This window comes from Pogoniulus pusillus, chromosome 30 (assembly GCF_015220805.1).
Source record: "Pogoniulus pusillus isolate bPogPus1 chromosome 30, bPogPus1.pri, whole genome shotgun sequence".
Classification (NCBI taxonomy): domain Eukaryota; kingdom Metazoa; phylum Chordata; class Aves; order Piciformes; family Lybiidae; genus Pogoniulus; species Pogoniulus pusillus.
This window is the reverse complement of record NC_087293.1, coordinates 6,079,657-6,098,467: the sequence shown is the minus strand read 5'-3', so window position 1 is coordinate 6,098,467 and position 18,811 is coordinate 6,079,657.

Here is an 18,811-nt window from a genome sequence, read left to right as displayed (position 1 = left end):
GGATTCAGAACCTGTCTCTGCTAGAACTGAGCAAGTAGCACATTCCCCAGCCCCCTCTCTAGTTACAAAAGCCTGGTCAGTGTGATTACACCTGCAGTAGCAGGGGAGTGGGAGAGAGGGAAGCAACACCTGTGGCAATGAAAAAAGTCTTCTGTCAGATCCCCACTGCTTTTGTACACTTGCAGCTTATCATAATGCTTGGATAGTGAGGGTACTAGCAGTCCCAGTGTGCTGTTAATGAAACAAAACCAACTGCACTGTGAGTTCTCTGAGCAGTTTGAACAGATGATCAACATCAAAACCATCAGCAGTGCCTTCTTTTGTCCTGTCATTCCCTGCCTCCCCTGACAGGTGTCTTCTGGGCATATAATGTCTTTGGGACAGTTTCCTTTCTTTGTTCTCTGCTACTTCACACACCTACTGGCAATTAAAGAAATACAAATCCAGAAAACCAATGGCTTATTTTCTACCCTATTCTATGAACACAATTCCAAAATATTACTCCCATAAAGTGCACATGAACTGAGAGTTGCTTCAATATTAGAACTGAAAGAAGAGAGTTTTAAAAAGGACATCACTAGTGATGTGCTGAAACTCTTAAGCTATTTAGAAAACATTTCAGATACAGAACTAAAAGCACAGATGTGAGTGCACCGCAAAAAGCCTCTTCTGAAGTTCTGCAAAGCCAAAGGTTTTCCTTGAGAGAGCCTGTAAGGCTACTTCTATGTCTCCAGAAGCCACTGGGCCATGCCAAATTGTTGATATAAAGCAAGTTCCAGTTACAAAAAGCAGAGACAGGTAAAGTCATCAGACTTCTGACCTCAGTCCTGTGATTTACTCACAGATGATGCTCTCCTTTTAGTTGCAGTACGCAAGCATCTATGCACTACCATAGCAGCCACAGACTACTGGAAGTGAGGATGTGTGCCTGTGCTCATGGCTACAGAAACTGTGTTATTCTGTACCTCAGAAGAGCCTTGTCAACTTAATTCTACAAATCATTGGGTTGAATGTGGGCTGCAATGCAAGGAAACTCACAAGAAAGTCAAGCATGTCTGATGCTTACCTGTGTACACTGCAGGATGAAGGAGAGTAAAATGTACTTGTTTGAGGGATATCCAAAATTGAGATAGTTTAAAGAGAAAGTAAGTTAGTTCTCAACAGAGCTGCAAGCTTCACGCCTGTTGTTAGAAGCAGCATTCCCTTGCTCAGCAGTGAACTTCCCTGCCCCCTGAAGATTAAGCAAGAATTCTTTCACAGAGTCTAGAGTGTCTGCTCCTCCACTGGTGCATTAACAACAAAGTGCAGAAATGAACTGATGGCTTTTCATTTCTTTCCCTAATTATGAATCACAGCAGATGCGTGGTGGAAGAATAACAAGCTTCCCTTTTTTCTTCTTTCTTTCCCTTTTTTTTCCCCCTCATTTGAGCAAAATCTTGGGCTCATTTAGTGCACATATTTGTGCCCTTTGTGTTTGCTCATGACACTACTACTTGCTGTTGTCAAGAACTGGTTTTATTTTACTGTTTTAGCTAAGGACAATAAGGCAATACGATAAACAGGAGAAAATTGGATACATCTGTCCTGCATTGTTAGTTACTGCTGACATACCTAAGATCAGCCCTGGACCTCAATGCCATTAGGCTGGAAGCCATACACCATCTAGCTCATTTGACCTGAAGACTCCTCAGTCGGCAGCATGTACTGATCTAGGAACAGGAAGCCTCTAAGGTAGAAAATTACCCATTAAACCTCCCCCTAAGCACAACAATGACTAGAATAATAAATAACTCCTGGGGCAAGACTGAAGTGAATACAGCAATCTGTTCCTCACAACTAACCATCACTTACCAATTAACCTACCTCTCAGCAGATGAGCTGGAGAGACCTTCACTTGTAGGCGTTCCCAGTAAGGAATTCAACTAGCACACAAAATATCACAGTATCACAGTATCACAGTATCATCAGGGTTGGAAGAGACCTCACAGATCATCAAGTCCAACCCTTTACCACAGAGCTCAAGGCTACACCATGGCACCAAGTGCCACGTACAATCTTGCCTTGAACAGCTCCAGGGACAGTGACTCCACCACCTCCCCGGGCAGCCCATTCCAGTGTCCAATGACTCTCTCAGTGAAGAACTTTCTCCTCACCTCGAGCCTAAATTTCCCCTGGCGCAGTCTGAGGCTGTGTCCTCTCGTTATCCAAAACACCACTATGGTTTCAAGTAGAAATGATAACTGAGGCCCAAGATCCACGTGAGAGAGGACACCTAGGTCCAGCCCTGTGGTCAAGCTTGTGACTACCTTTCACTGCACTAAAGAATCAGGCCAAGATGAATGGAAAACACTTTGGGGTGTAATTTAGTTTTGACCACATTTTATCACTCAGCTTCAGTTCGCAGTTACATTAATACTTGCTGTGGGCTTTCTTTGGAAAATTAGGTATTTAAATACTCTTACACTTATTAAGAACCAACGTAGCTCAGTTTTAAAAACTTCCTAAGGCAAAACCTTTATGTGGCCTCCGCTGCAGGGTAGCTTTGAAGAGTTTAAGTTTGGACCTTGACTCAAAATACTGGACGAGGACTGCGATCCGTAGCTGGTCCTCAGTTTTGCTGTGCCTTTTGTGCATTGCCAAATACCATTTTCTGACCAATGGAGTCAACAAAAGTCTCCTTTCTTCTGGTTAGACCCCACCAGGTTTCTGCAGAACATGAACTCTTCTCAGCTGGTGCATCACTGCTAGTAATTAGGTGGGAGTTATACAATATAAAGTACTGCCTTTTAGCACTTTCTTGGCACAATCAGGTAATCAGGTCCCTCTGCACAAAGCATCACTACATTTTTTACAAGTTCTTAACCCCCACAAGTTATGTAGCATCAACAACACAAACCTCCAAATAAATTACATGCTTCAGCTACTGGGAAATTTGGGGTTTATAGAAGACTTCAAGACATTTGTAAGTAGCTCACACTGTACACTATTCCTATATGAAGAGCAAACCAGCACACAACCAAAGATGCATCTGGCCATGCAGTAAGGCTGCTTCTATCTATCACTTAAATAGATGAGAAAAGTTGCCAGTAAGTGCTGCCAACTGCTGCTCTAATAAACAATATTTCTCTCAACAGAATGCCAGCACCATGTGCTGATTTATAGTAACTGTGCCATTCTTTCCCTGCACTATCAGCACTGAAGACAATAACAAGTAGCTCAGAGCACAAGAATACATTCTTACAAAAACAAACCAATGGGTGCTGGCACAGCACCTTAGCTGCTTTATGTGAGCACTGGAGCATTTGAATTGCCCTGGTGGATGCCCTAAGATCCTTTATTACATTTATGCTGTTGGTTTCTTGAGCACAGCTTTGGGAACAAAGAGCAATACAATGCCAGCGAATAGTGTTTAATGATATATTTGACATGTTTGGAGCTTGGGACACGCAAGTCAAATCAAAGGCTGTAAAGAGGTAGCAGAGGTTAAGTCCAGCTTCAGTGGTGAGTTGCATGCATTCTCTTAATCAGCCTGGAAGCACAACCAGGGGAAGTTAGAAGGTGAGCAAACACTTTGGTTCACAGATAAATGTGCAGAAATTCCTTATGTATCAAGTGAATGCCTGCTGTCCAATTGCCACCACTTGTAAAGGGAAAAGGAGTCTTCAGAACAGCGCCATCCCTCTTCATCATTAATGGCTGATGGGGAAACATCCTGTTTTGGAGACTGCATTAGCTTACACAAGTGTGAAGCTTCAATGTTCCCATCTCCCATCACGTTCAAGATGTTTTCACAGTAGGTCATTAGCCTGGTAGCTGTACTAACACTGTTTCTGCTCGGTGTGCAGTAAGTACGTTGCTCAGCTTCCCCAAAATGCTCTTCGATTAGCTGTTTACACACACACACAACACTGCCTTGGGGCCCATCACAATTTTCCATTCACATTTTACTCAAATTTACTGTGAAACGTGCTCATCATTCAGAATTGTTCCTCCTCTTAATGCCACAACTCCTTACTCAGCTCCCAGCCCCCTCACAGGCAGGCACACTCCATCCCCAGCCAGCCTCAGAAGGGCTAATCAACTGGCTTTATGGAAAAGTATCAGTCTGAGACCTAGTGCAATTATTTACATTTGACTAAAGCTTAGCACATATTTTGCTAAAGTTAATCTTCCAAAAAGATATTTAAGCTTAGTTCAAAGGCATTTCAGGGCAGAGAACTATGGATTTATTGCAGCGTTTGTGATGTATGTCTAATCTTTTTTAATTGGCATATGTCTGGCTTCAGTTTCCATCTGCTGATTCTTAGGAAAACACTATTAAGGAGCCACCAGGTCTTCTCCAATGAAAACACTAAGTCATTGTAATTGAAATCTGTCTCGATCTCTTTCATAATGACATACATTAAAAGCTGAAAAGCTCAGCCCATTTCCATTGTATTCACTATCTTGGCTGTGCACATTTTCAAACCATCCTCCTGCCCCAAATTTGGATTATACAAACGTGGTTTGTTTTGCTTTAATTTCCCCAACCAATTTCTTCCAACAGTTACTCCTGTGATAGGTGATAAAAGGGCACTAACTGGGGTGTGTGTGATTGACCAGATCCTGCCTAGAGCCAGCAGTCGTCTTTACAGATCATGACAGGGCATGACTTGGCAGAAGTTACCACTCTGGCAAACACTGCTGGATATTTCAGGGAAGCCTGCAACTCTTTTTGTGTGCTTAAAGCTGCCCAGAGACAGAGTGGTTTCAAAATAACTACTGACTAATCTGTTACTTCTTCATCGACAAAGATCCAGGGTGAGTTAAGAGCATGATAAATGTATTTTGAAGAGATGCCCACAGAGAGAAGGGGCCAGAAGACTACAAACCACTTGGACTTGGGCAATCAGAAATAACATGGAAAGTTAGAAAGATGAAAAGGACAATAGGTTAAATATTCTTTTTAGATGGTAGAGTTTAGTGAACAAATTTGGCTTCTGCTGTTGAAATGAAAGCAAAACATCTCTTCTCAACAGCCTTTTGACCAAGTCTAAAATGAAGAAACACTGACTTCTCCTGTGAATACTTTCACATAAAATACAGCTGAATTACAGCAGCATTTCTCTAACATAATGGTTTGAGGGGAAAAAATAATTGGTAACAGTTGGCAGCTACTGTACACAGTTTCCCACTTTTGTGGAAATCCAGCCAAGTTTTCCTCCTCCCCATGCAGGGGATTAAAGCCATCACACTAGAAGGCACATATTACCAAACACTTAGGAAGAAACAAACATTCTCAGGGTTTATCTGCTAAACACAGAATGAAAGCTGAGTATTTCTTTCACACGGGAAATGCAGATAATCAATATCAAAGTCCAAACTTCTTTTTGTTTATCTGATTACCAAGCAGTTTCCCAGTGAACTTCAGAAGAGAGGAGCCATTCCATTGCACTAAATACAACAAAATCTTGGGAAGCATCATAGATTCAAACTTCCAGGATAGTTTTTAAATTCCATGTGCCAAATATCTTGGTTTTAAATCCCATTCTCAAATATCTAACTTCTGCCATTCTTTACTCAGGAAAGAGAAATGGAAACTCCACAGTCCAATGTGCAATGTATCTGCTGGCTGCTAACAGGCCATCTGCTGAGAAGATATGAACAAAGTCTTAGGAATATCCAGCCTGCTGACCTCCAGTCCAGCAGAACTTTCTGGGCACATAACAAGTACATGGGAAAATAGCATGGGAGAACTAAACTGTACTTTCAAACACACAGATTAAGCTGGTGAGAGGCCTGGAACAAAAGCCCTATGAGGAGAGGCTGAAGGAGCTGGGGGTGTGCAGCCTGGAGAAGAGGAGGCTCAGGGGTGACCTCATTGCTGTCTACAATGACCTGAAAGGAGGTTGTACCCAATTGGGGGCTGGTCTCTTCTCCCAGACAAACAGCAATAGAACAAGGGGACACAGTCTCAAGTTCATCCAGGGAAGGTACAAGTTGGATGTTAGGAGGAAGTTCTTCACAGAGACAGTGACTGGCATTGGAATGGGCTGCCCAGGGAGGTGGTGGAGTTGCCATCCCTGGAGATGTTGAAGAAAAGCCTGGATGAGGCACTTAGTGCCATGGTGTAGTTGCTTGGATAGAGCTGACAGGTTGGACTGGATGATCTTGAAGGTGTCTTCCAACCTGGTTGATTCTATGATTCTACATAGGAAATTATGATGAGGAATAATCCCTTTTCCATCACCTTAGAGGACAGACTTTTTTTTCTTCTACATCACTGCAGCAAACAAGAAAGCATCAAGTGTCATCAATCTTCTCATTACTTTGTGCTGTTAGCCCTGAATATTGACCAACATCAAATTATTCTGTAGTGGACCTCAACTGCAAGACTTCAGTCTTAACATCACTGAGCTCCACCCAAACTTACCCAAACTTGCCTCATGTCCCTAACTAAAACATTTTTCTGGTAACAAAGATCTAGGCCAAAAATTTATGCAGATGAAAATTTCATGCCCAGCACCTACAAGATGAAAGTGTTACAATTTTTGAACCTCGAAATTGTTTTTCCAGGAGAGATTTATAGGTAGCCTTAGCAGAAAAGCAACAGGGGCAGTTTAACACTTTTTTATTATATGGGACTTTGGGCCAGATCTGGTTATTTCTACTCATATTGTATCACAGTATCATCAGGGTTGGAAGAGACCTCACAGATCATCAAGTCCAACCCTGTACCACAGAGCTCAAGGTTAGACCATGGCACCAAGTGCCACGTCCAACCTTGCCTTGAACAGCCCCAGGGACAGCGACTCCACCACCTCCCCGGGCAGCCCACTCATGATTCTCAGCAGTATGTCAATACTATCAGATATTTTTGCCAGGTAAAAATGCCAGAATAATTGCTTAGGAAATATTTAACCCCCACACTGCAGTCTCATGCTGAGCAGTCACACTTTGCTTGTTAAATACACTGAATCATTTGAGAGTTCCATTTATTGTGAATGGGCTTCATTGCACCTGAGTAGGATATGCTCTCATGGGAGTGAGTTGTACTGGATTTATAGTAGAACAATACAAAGACCAACAAAGGAAAGAAGTATTTTAACACCTTTGGGTTTTTTTTGGGGGGAGGGTGTCAATAAATTGTTTCTAAAGATGAGGATCAGATGTGTGTGGAAGTGATGTTGGAAGGGGGATGAAATGACTATAATTTTCTGTGTTTTGTGAGGTGGTCAAGTCTCAAAGAAAGAATAAATTTATCAGACTTCCAAAAAGTGGTTAGAGCAGATTATCACACATAAGAAAGGCACAGAAAAGAGTAATTTCTAGCACCTCACGTCTGGCAGCCTGGATGTTAAGGCTAGTGATAGAAAAGTCTTCCTTTGGGATAACAAAACCCATTATTTTGCTGAGCATAAACCTTTGAAAAACACTAATAAAGTTACCAATAAAAACAACAAAGAAGTGAACTTTGGAGAAGTTACATCAAGAACAACTTGTCATGGGGATAAAGGAAAGTGCTTCTTCACTAGCCTGCTGTGACAGGAGTGTCTCAGGAGAAAGTCAGCCTTAAATAATCCTGCCCAGAGCGCACATTTGAGACAGGTTTGTGTGGTCAGATCTTGTCTAATGGCAAAACTCTACGTAGTGGTTTCTTAGATAAAGTGCTTCTGCAGACAACTACCCATTTGAGAACACAATGCTGTTTGCTTCTTGCATTTCTGAATCACTGTGTTACACCTTCTCAAGCTTCTTATTGCAGTAATAGTGCCCAGAGAAAACAAGGAACACAACACTGAAATGCTCCAAGCAAGAATTTCTGACACTTTGAGTTTCTTTTCAACTAATCTTTGTTTCTTCTTCCAAACAAACCAGCAGTAATTAGGAAGGGACAAGAGAGTCACCTACAGATTTTTTGTAGTTGTGAGGACCAACCCTGTAACTAAAGCACTCTATTCCTAGAATACATGCCAAAACCACACTGACATTTTGCAAATACAAATGGGACAATAATTAATGCAGCATGATCAAGAAACAAATCTTCCAAGGACAGCAGTTGTCAGGAGTCACCCAGTTAATAAACAACTGAAAAAACATGATGTGCCTGTGTCCTGCTGTAGTACAAAGACGATTCCATTCCATCTATGCTAAAATCTGTAGCTTCTCCAAGCAGAGTGAATTTGGTCTGTTTCACCTTTGCTAAGAAGACACTGTGTCTAACAGCATTAAAATCTTTTTCCAGTGTGAGTTCACTACTATTTGAGCTCAAAAATGCAGATTTTACCTTTGGAGGAGCTGCAAGATTTCTCTAATTTTGAGTTCAAAATGCAGATTTTACCTTTGGAGGAGCTGCAGGATTTCTTTAATTTTGAGCTCAAAAGGCAGATTTTACCTTTGGAGGAGCTGTAGGATTTCTGCAATTTTGATGTCATGTTTACACAAACTGATACAAACTTATATTTGGAGACATATACTCCACTGCCAAAGTTCTCCCACAATGGCATTCAAAGCTTTCCAGCCAGCCTCTGTATTTTAAAAGAAAAAGTCTTCAGCTTAATGTTTGCACCTTGCTTAAAGTCGGCTTCTAGTCGTTCTGTGCTGTGCCTAGGTTGTAACTCTAACCTTCAGGCTAATGACCAAGGTCATTTGATGCTCACTTAGCTCAAACTCAGACCACTGCTTAGTCTCCACATTCGAACAGAAGTCAAACACAGTCAGTAATTAATACAGGGTAAGCCCTGACAGCTTTTCTCTACCGCTCCTTGTCAAGGCCATGTAAATCAGCTCAGATTATGAGATGAGAAACTCGAGGCAGTAAGGGCTCCCTGTTGCTAGGAAAGCAGGCACACCCTCATGGACATGCAGGTGCACACCCATACACACTACCACTTAAAACGGCAAGCTTTTCATTGATCTGCTTCTTGGCAGAAGAGTACGAGTGTGATTCACATAGATGCATTATTGTCTTGTCTTGCTCAAGGAAACATCACTTGACTTTTGAAGATTGTCATCTTGTCTCCTGTCTTGGCAAGAGTAATTTCCCAAGAAATGCAACAGGGAAAGGGGAAAAAAACGATAAAAAATGAAGACACTTCAGTGACTACCACCTCCTTAACTCTGAGCTAAGACACTTCAGTGACTACCACCTCCCTAACTCTGAGCTAAGACACTTCAGTGACTACCACCTCCCTAACTCTGAGCCTCAGGGAGGAGTTCATTACTCATCACTGCGTCTGGATGACTCTGGTTTTCCTTGCTTGTAGCATTAGGACAAAGACACAAAGTAATTTCACAATATACTGTGTTGTGTGAGCTATTATCATCCTTGCTTTGATTTGCATGTTATCGTTGTCAATCCTAACTCTAGTTCCTGTCACCAAAATATTGCTGCTAATGCCACAAATGAGATCTCTAAGACGTGACTTCTATTTCCCAAGACATATCAAAACCCTGTATGATGTTACTGCTTTTCTGGTTTGGGTTTTTTTTTGAAACATGAATCAGCTGTCTGAGCCAATATTTCAAATGCCTGAGTTGTTAAGCAGAAGCCATCAAGGTATTGAACACAAATTGCTTCTGCTAGAAGGGAGTCCAGGAACGACTGACAGCTGAGCAGCATTTATTTCCTTTCCATGTTAACAGATTTAGGTGTGTCCTCCTTCAGTCTCAGCACAATTGTGCAGAGCAGAAAAGAAGCAATGCAGTGATAATTATCAAGTCTTTCTGCTTCAGATCCACAGCAGCTGAGGCTTGGGCTTACTAAAGAGGTTAAGAAAAAGCGATCTTTAACACATGTTGCTTGTAAAGTTTTCCTGTGACCCACCAGATTATTCAAGAACCACAGAGCTAGTGCAATCAAGTTATTCTGAGATGTGATTTCATGCCATCAGCCTGCATGTACTGCCACACAAAATGTGGATGAATAAGGATTTAGGATTGCAAACAGTAGCAAGTTAATAAGAAAACACTACTAAAGGTCTCATCCTACGACTAGATCAGCACAGGCACTCAGCCATGTCTGAGCAGCTGTACTGATACACAGATCCTTTTGGCTGCATACAGACAGACACAAGGCTGAGATCCCTATCTGTGAAGTTTTCCTATACTATAAAAGCCTACAAAAGTGGGAAAAACATCTCAAGGCTTAGATTGCTTATATGCTGAGACTTCAGCACAGTACAGAGATGGCAAATGTGTCATGTCTGTGTGTCTTTACTAGTTACAGCAGATGTTATTAACTTACCCAGTAATATGGCCCAGGTGGGCCCAGGCCAAACTCATGAAATTCAACAAGTCCAAGTGTAAGGTCCTGTATCTGGGTAGGCACAATCCCAAGCACAAATCCAGGCTGGGTGGGGAATGGCTGAGAGCAGCCCTGAGGAAAAGGACCTGGGGGTCTGGGCTGATGAAAAGCTCAACATGAGCCTGCAGTGTGAGTGCAGCCCAGACAGCAACCATTTGCTGGGTTGCAGCAAGAGCAGCTTGGCCAGCTGGGCAAGGGAGGGGATTCTGCCCTTTTGCTCTGCTCTCATCAGACTGCACCTGGAGTACTGTGTGCAGTTCTGGAGCCCCCAGCACAAGAAGGACATGGAACTGTTGGAGTGAGTCCAGAGGAGGCCATGAAGATGCTCAGGACAGGCTACAAGGATTGGGGCTCTGCAGCCCAGAGAGAAGGTTTTGAGGAGGCCTTACAGTGGCCTTCCAGTATCTGAAGGAGGCCTACAGGAAGGCTGGGGAGGGACTATTGACAAGGTCTTGTAATGACAGGACGAGGGGTAATGGGTTTAAAGTGGAAGAGGGGAGATCAAACTAGATGTTAGGAAAGGGTTCTTTTTAATGAGGGTGGTGAGACACTGGCACAGGTTGCCCAGGGAGGCTGTGGCTGCTCTCTCCTTGGAGGTGTTCAAGACCAGGCTGGATGAGGCCTTTGAGTGACCTGTTCTAGTGAGAGGTGTCCCTGTCTATGGCAGAGGGTTGGAACTGGATGATCCTTGAGGTCACTTCCCACCTAAAGCATGCTATGATTTTATGAATATGGAGCATTTGTTGTGATCTCTCCTGTACAGGCAGGTCATAGTAACCGAGACAGCTTGTACAGTTCAGACTTGCAAGCTAAGAAAACCATAACCACTGCATTAGGCAGAGAGGCACTTTTATGAAGCATCAAGGACCTTGGAGCAGGTTGCCTCCAGATTTAGTAGCTCAGGTTTTCCCTTTGATCATTAAAGTTCTGAACCTTGCACACAGGATTATGTATTATAAAAAGTAGCATAAAAAAAGGCACTGAGAATTGACATCCATAGAGGAAGACAGCACAAGTCCCACTCTGAAACAAAGTCAATTAATTTTGGAGTAATAAATCCTAACGTAGATGTCACCTTTATCACTTAGTTAACATTTTCTACTCAGATGTATGAGGTGTTTGAAATAAATCACTGGATCTAAGCATATATTTTTAAGTACAGGTCCAGTTTCATCCACCTTCAGGAATGGAGGTTGTCCCAAACACAGAGCGCAGAGGCTAAGGCATTTAAGCACACTTCAGTGAAGGGCAATAAAGAGCCTTTTTTTTTTTTTATCCAAATCTCAGATACTGCCTTTATAAATACACTAACAATTTATACCCAGCAGATGCACCATGAAGGGACAACAGCTCCGCTAGCTTCTTACATCCCTCACTTGATCCCAGTCGGTGTGTGACTGGGAAGGCCAAGAGTTTTGAAAGAGATGAAGAAAAGTTGTTCTAGAGTTAAAACACAAGAAAGTGGCAAATTACACGTGGCTTTGCACCAACTGCTTTGAAGGCACAGTGTTTAGCACACTCCAAAAGCACCAGCTGTTGAATGCAAAACACTTGTCATTGCTGAGACATTTGAAAGCCAAACACTGAACAGCAAAAGAGAAGCTTAAGGATTTTTCATCCAAGAAAATTTGAAGCCTTAGAGAGAAAAAAATAACTGGATTTGGTCATCCAGACTGGTGTGACAACACTTCAACCTTCTTATTTGGCATCTTTGAGAACTGTCTAGTCCTACCAGGCAGTGTGGCTGAAGGTCTTTGTACAAGTCAGCTTCAATATGCAGAGAGTCACAAGGAAAAGCACACAGCCCACTGCCCCATTGCCATCTGGCATGGGGTTAACATGCCCATAAGTGAGTGCTTTCACACTCCTGACAAGCTATTACTCAGCTAGGTAACTGATAGGTTAGTAATGGTCTGCTTTTTGGTTTGTAAGCTGTCTGCCCAAGAAGTTAGCATTTGTTAAAGATATATCCTGATTCAATCAGGAGACTTTTTTATATCAAGATTTTTTTCAAATTCCTTGCAAATTTCTCTGCACTAAGATCTAACACAAAAGCAGGTATGAAAAACCACAGCAGTTACAGACATCACACAAAACAACTTTCACTTCTAAGTCCGTATGATTACATCATTTCATGCACACTATCAAGGGCTCAGTAGCCCCATTTCTCCCTACAGGCTGGTTAAGCAAACTGTCCTGGTGCCAATTGCTCCTGCAGCAAACTCCATCAGTAATTCTGAACATAAACCTTTCAGAAGACATCTTCACCCACACACAAGAGTGCAGTGTCAGTGATTTCTATTTGACAAAAGCCACCATTACAGCTCAACCTAGTCAAACTTTAAGTTAATTTTCCATCACACTTAAGCAAAATACAATTGTTTTCAAGGTTCACATCCTACAATATGGACTGAATGTTCTGCTTTCCATAATGGATCAACAAAGGTCCCAGTTGCCCGAGAATGGAAGCTGAGCAGGCAGAAGACTCTCTGAGCAAACAGACAAACAGGCTCAAGATATTGAGCAGTCCCAGGAATTAAAAAGCAATTGTGAGGCAAACAACTAAAAAAAAAATCAAAACTAAAAGGTAGTAAAAATAAAGCCTACTCCAGTATGTTCACAAACAACATGACAACAAAAGGGAAAAATACGTTTTTTGTGCGTGCTTTATTTTATCTATTTACACATTCCTGTGGCTCTCCTATGGGTTAAAGGAGCCAACGGGCTATCTTTATTGACATTCAACTACCAGCATTTAAAATACAACCAGATCACCACTTTGAATAGACCCCAGCATGAGAAGCTTAAGAGCTACTCTGCTGTCTGCCATCTATGAAACTTCTCATCATGTTATCTGGAATCATTTATCTTTGGCAAAGGATTTGAGAATTAAGGGCAAATTCAGTTAAAACATTCCCCCCAAAAATACACTGCAGAACAAAAGATCACAGAACATTAAAGAAGATAACAAACAATACAAACTGCTGCTGCTCCACCTTTTTTTCCAGTCTAGGAATGAATAGTGGTCTACCCAGCCCAAATCTTTAGTAATTATCTCCACACAGGAGTGGAGTATTGATTATTTCTCTAAAGAACGCAGAGGGCCTGGGGTGCTTTAGTATCATTTGAGAGAGAAGCCTCAAAAAAGCAGTGGAGAACAATTTTACTTCATGGGGGGCTGGGGGGGGGTGAGGCGTGGGGAAGAGATCAACAAATTACCAGAGCCATGAAGCGTGCAATAAGCCTTTCCCTGCCTACTACTTTCATTTTATCACATCCAATAGCAGCCACTCATAATCTGTATTTCCTTGTTGTTATTAGTAATAAACATGGCACCACAATCCATTACTGCTAATGAATCTGTCTTTGGTTCTTCCAGCATGTTACTATCACAAATAAATAACAGTGGTTCTAATACAGGGTTACACAAGGGCAGACTTTTGCCCTGCTATTTGTACGTTCCCAATGAGGTAAGGTAAAAAAAAACAAAGTTAAAATAAAATCAGAAAGCAATTATTTTTGTGTGTATCAAATTAGGGTCTCTTCTAGCAGCAGATCAATGACCGTCATGGTTTAGGCAGGAATGTTACCACACCACTAGATAAATGGTACCACTGATAGGAAAACTAAGTTTATTTTCTGTATGCAGTAAACATGCTCAGCTATGACCTTCGTGTCTTCTGCAGAGGATTCCTCGTACTGGCTACAAGGAGATTAAATACAATTGGCCATACTGTAAGACGGGGTGAGATGTTTTGTTGCATGAAGAATTTAGTGTAAAATCACCCTGCCATGAGACAGATACATTATCAGCTTGGAAGGTTGTTCATAAGCACATCAGTGCTGTCTACTAAGTAGCAGTTCACTTTGATTACTTTATCTGCAAGACAGTTACTTAAAAATCAAAACCCATAGAAGTTATGGCCCAGTGATGCTAAGCTTTGCAAACAAAACCACAACACACTCATGAGAGAACTCAGAATGAAAGCAAATCTATGATGAACACTGAATGCAAAGAATTTGGTTAATTGTAAACTGATTATATTTTGAAGCTATTTCATTTTCTCCAGCAATCTTTCGTACAGTAATAGAAATTTTTGCACACTAACTGAAAATGTCTCATATACAAGAACAATTTTTTGGAAGAAACTGTAATAAAACAAACTACTGCTATAAAAGAATTGAAGAGCAAATCCAGCACTGATTGTTAGTGCTACTCATAAGGTTTAATTTACCCTCTTCAAGCATGCAGTAATAAAAAGCCTTATAAAATACGGCAGCGAAGATGGCTTTGAATAAAAAGAAAGCAAAGGCAAGGGAAAAGGGACAAGCTTTGTGTCTTCTTTTTTCTGTTCATATTTAAGTGCATCTTTGCTTTTTACAACCACCCTCAATAAAGCAATCCTCTGCCTAAAGACAGTAAACAAATAAAAAAGCCATAAAAATTGGCAGGCTGTGAAATACATAAGCATTTAAACCTAAAACAAACCAAAAAAGCCCTACCAAAGGATACATGGCGTATCTGTGTCACGTACTAGGGTAAGAAAGGTGGCTACTGGATAGAAACACTGGGCTAGAAAGAGGGCAGGTTTTACCTTATGATTTTGAGAAAGAGACAGAAACTTTATACAACTCATTGAAGAGGTAAGTAACTCTGAGTGTAAAGTGAGCAAATAAGCTATGAATTACAGCAAGCTTACAATTAAAGAGAGATGGAAATCCTTAAGCACTACTCTGCATCCAGTCATTAATGCAGCCAGCTGCACACTGCAGTCATCAACATACCCATAAATTGTTTACCTAGCTAGTGCTCTACAGCAGTTCTGTATTTAAAATGGGATTCCAATTCAATTGGATTGGAATTACCGTATGTTTTTTCTCTCGATGCTTCAGTAATGGCAGAAGTCACAACAAAATCTGCTCAAAAAGTCACAGTGATTTAGAAGATACATTCTTCAAGAGAATAACCATGTACAACTTCAGTGTTCAAGGAAATCATGCAGATACCATGCACCCTTCCCTAACAAACACAGCAGCTCTTCTGTTGCAATACCCCACTGAGATAAACAAGTCTGACGACAGTACAGGTTCACATCAGGTTCCACAATGAACCAACAGAAAAACATCTTAGGCTGTAGTCTGGCTAAGTGGAGCCAAGCTGCTATTTTTTCTACAAAAAATAGCAAACCTACTTCAATAGTTTGAGAGTGTTAATGTCAAGATTAATACAGCAATAGGCAAACTTTCTGTTGCTATCATAAAAAATGTTGTGCTTGTGTTGATCAACAAAATCCCTTATGGTAGATCTCTCACAAGGACTTTTGTTGCATGATGACCAACATAGAAGATTATGAGCCTATTGTCTGAATTTTCCCAATAATGTTGTACAGTAGAAAACACCCCAAAAATGAGGGGGAAAAAAGATAAAAGATCTTTTTACACATACTGGGGGAAAAAGGGATGAAGACTTTTCTATTACTATTTCTATTGTTAAAACATTCTGACATGTTTTCTTAAATACATTGAAGATGTATAGAGCCTGCTCATGATCCTACTTATTTTCCTCAGGTACTCAATAATATGAAAGGAACTGTTGTGCTGCAGTCCAGTTCTTCCCAGAAACCTTTCTTATTTCTTTTTCCTTTTACAGAAATTCTAATTCCACGTGAACAAACAGCCTAGAACATCACATGCTGCAATACACAGCATGATGCTGCCCCAAGGCCACACATTTCACTTTGTCTTCTTTCTCAAAGCACAGACACATGGATCCCATTTCTTTACACTATTTTCAAACCACCAAATTAAAGTCTTATCCCCTCCTGCTCTTAATAACTCAGTGGGAACCTTATCAGCACCTGATGCTTTTATTGTTCCTGAGTGTTCCAGTGGCCTCTTGGTTCTTCTACAAATGGCTCAGCTGCCTGGGGAATTGCTGTTTGTTTGCTTTTATTCATTTCACTATTAAAGTCATCATTAAAACACACTCTCCATTCCCTGTAACTGCATCCTTTGTGACATGTCTAATTTTGTCCTTTATCTGACTCATAGACAGTTTATGTCCTTGTCTCAAATGCTGATGTCTCAGTAAAATGGTCTGAGGTTATCTTATTACTTACTAGTTCAATGGTATAAAGCTATTTTTGTGCCATGCTATCACTTTGCTGAATCATTTCCCTAAGTCTTCTGGTAGTGCAAGTCACCAAAACCCTCACCACTTATTGCTTTCTTACAATCCTTATCAAAAACTCTTCTTTTCTTTTCTTCCTTGGAGTTTTTTCTCTATGTTTTTCCCCTGCTCTTTTCTTACTCAAAATGTTTCCCAACCGGTATGAAATCGTTGCACAACATTCAAGCATGTTCCCACCTGTCTTCTTCCCAAAGGCAAGTATTACACTTAGAACTTCATGAAAACAACTCAGTCATTATGTTTATAAAGAGAAAGGTAAGTCTGAAGCATCTACCTTGAGAGGATTGGTAGCTTTCAAGTATCAGTCAGGTAATTACTGGTAACTTCCACAAAGTCATTGCAAAAGGTATAGATGTTTAGTAGACTTTGAATAATGATTGCAAGGACATGGGATAGCAGGTGGAACTGTGGATGCATCACAAGTACTTAAAAGCAGCAGTATACTCAGATTTTGTAGTTAACTTTGAAAGATAGCATGGAAACTCCATGGATTTCTTGTTTTGATACCATGACTACAGATGAATGGTGTCCAAAGGAAGTTTCCACCTTTTTCCTTCAGTAAATTCACATGGCAGCAGGTATTTCTAAACGCTGACACAAGCTATTCCTCTCCTTCCTAGCGCGTTGCATTTCTCACGCTGTTTCACATAGCTAATTCCTCTGCGTACACTGACTTCAGTGAGCTGCTCACACGGGAAAGCCCCACCAGCTATGCCTGTGTTTGTGGGCATCTGGAACCTCTTGTAACAAAGGGCATGGATTGACTTCTGCAGGAAACTACAAAACAGTGTCTGAGCATCTGGAACCTCTTGTAACAAAGGGCATGGATTAACTTCTGTAGGAAACTACAAAACACAGTGTCTGGGCATCCGGAACCTCTTGTAACAAAGGGCATGGATTGACTTCTTCAGGAAACTACAAAACACACTCTCTGAGCATCTGGAACCTCTTGTAACAAAGGGCATGGATTGACTTCCGCAGGAAACTACAAAACAGTGTCTGAGCATCTGGAACCTCTTGTAACAAAGGGCATGGATTAACTTCTGTAGGAAACTACAAAACACAGTGTTTGGGCATCCAAAACCTCTTGTAACAAAGGGCATTGTCATGGAGGGTAGCGGAAGCCCCTAACAGGTCCATGTTGTGCAAGTTTTAGTGCCTCACATTGAAGGCCAAACCATCGCAAAGAAACCAAAACAATCCTCCAGTCTCATGAGAGAATCTCTCCCTAGTCGAGATAAAAGGTAAACATTGGCCACTGTTCTGGTTAGGGGGAATGGCAGTTCTCAGGCCCGCTCAACACCTGGTGTGGGCCGAACTTGGGGTGGTCTTGGAAGTTGTTTTGGTAAAAATTCTCCAATTGTGCAGGTTGATTATAACTTTGTACCAATCTGTAAAAATAACGTAAAATTACCTGAAATGCTCGGGCACACCTCTTTAGAAACATTATAAAACAGTGTGCCTGCCTGGATCGGGAACCTTTTTGCCTGTTCCGCTTGCTCGCTCACCTGCCTGCCTGCCTCGCTCCTGCTCCAGATCAGTCTGCTCGAATACAAAGGCCGCAGCGGACAACCTGCCCGCTTGGGCCCGATCCTGACAGAGGAAAGGACACCGCCCCAAACTTCGAATCCACCTGAACTGAACTGCCTAACAGTGAGTAGAGCAACGGACTCTTTTACCTAAAGACTGAACAACTTCAGAGACTCAGAAAACTCTAAAATCACAGACTCTCCTTATTTGCCGTTTTCTGAAATGTCACTCTGCAACCTCCTATCAAAGAATTCACGTGGGTGATCTAGTTTTGGGAGGGGGATCTCCGTGTCTGAGCAATCAATCACTTGATCTTCACAAGTTAGCCTCGCGTGTTTTCCCCATAATTCTCCTAAAACTACCTTCCATGACAGGCATGGATTGACTTCTGTAGGAAACTACCTGAAGGGTGGTTGTGGCCAGGAGGAGGTTGCTCTCTTCTCTCAGGTGGCCAGCACCAGAACGAGAGGACACAGCCTCAGGCTGCGCCAGGGGAAATTTAGGCTGGAGGTGAGGAGAAAGTTCTTCACTGAGAGAGTCATTGGACACTGGAATGGGCTGCCCGGGGAGGTGGTGGAGTCGCCGTCCCTGGGGCAGTTCAAGGCAGGATTGGACGTGGCACTTGGTGCCATGGTCTAGCCTTGAGCTCTGTGCTAAAGGGTTGGACTTGATCTGTGAGGTCTCTTCCAACCTTGGTGATACTGTGATACAAAACACAGCGTCTTCTCTTGTTATTCTAAAATAACCACCACCATGTCCATGGCAGATTTTGAAGAGTGATGAAAATCATCATCCCGAGGCAAACA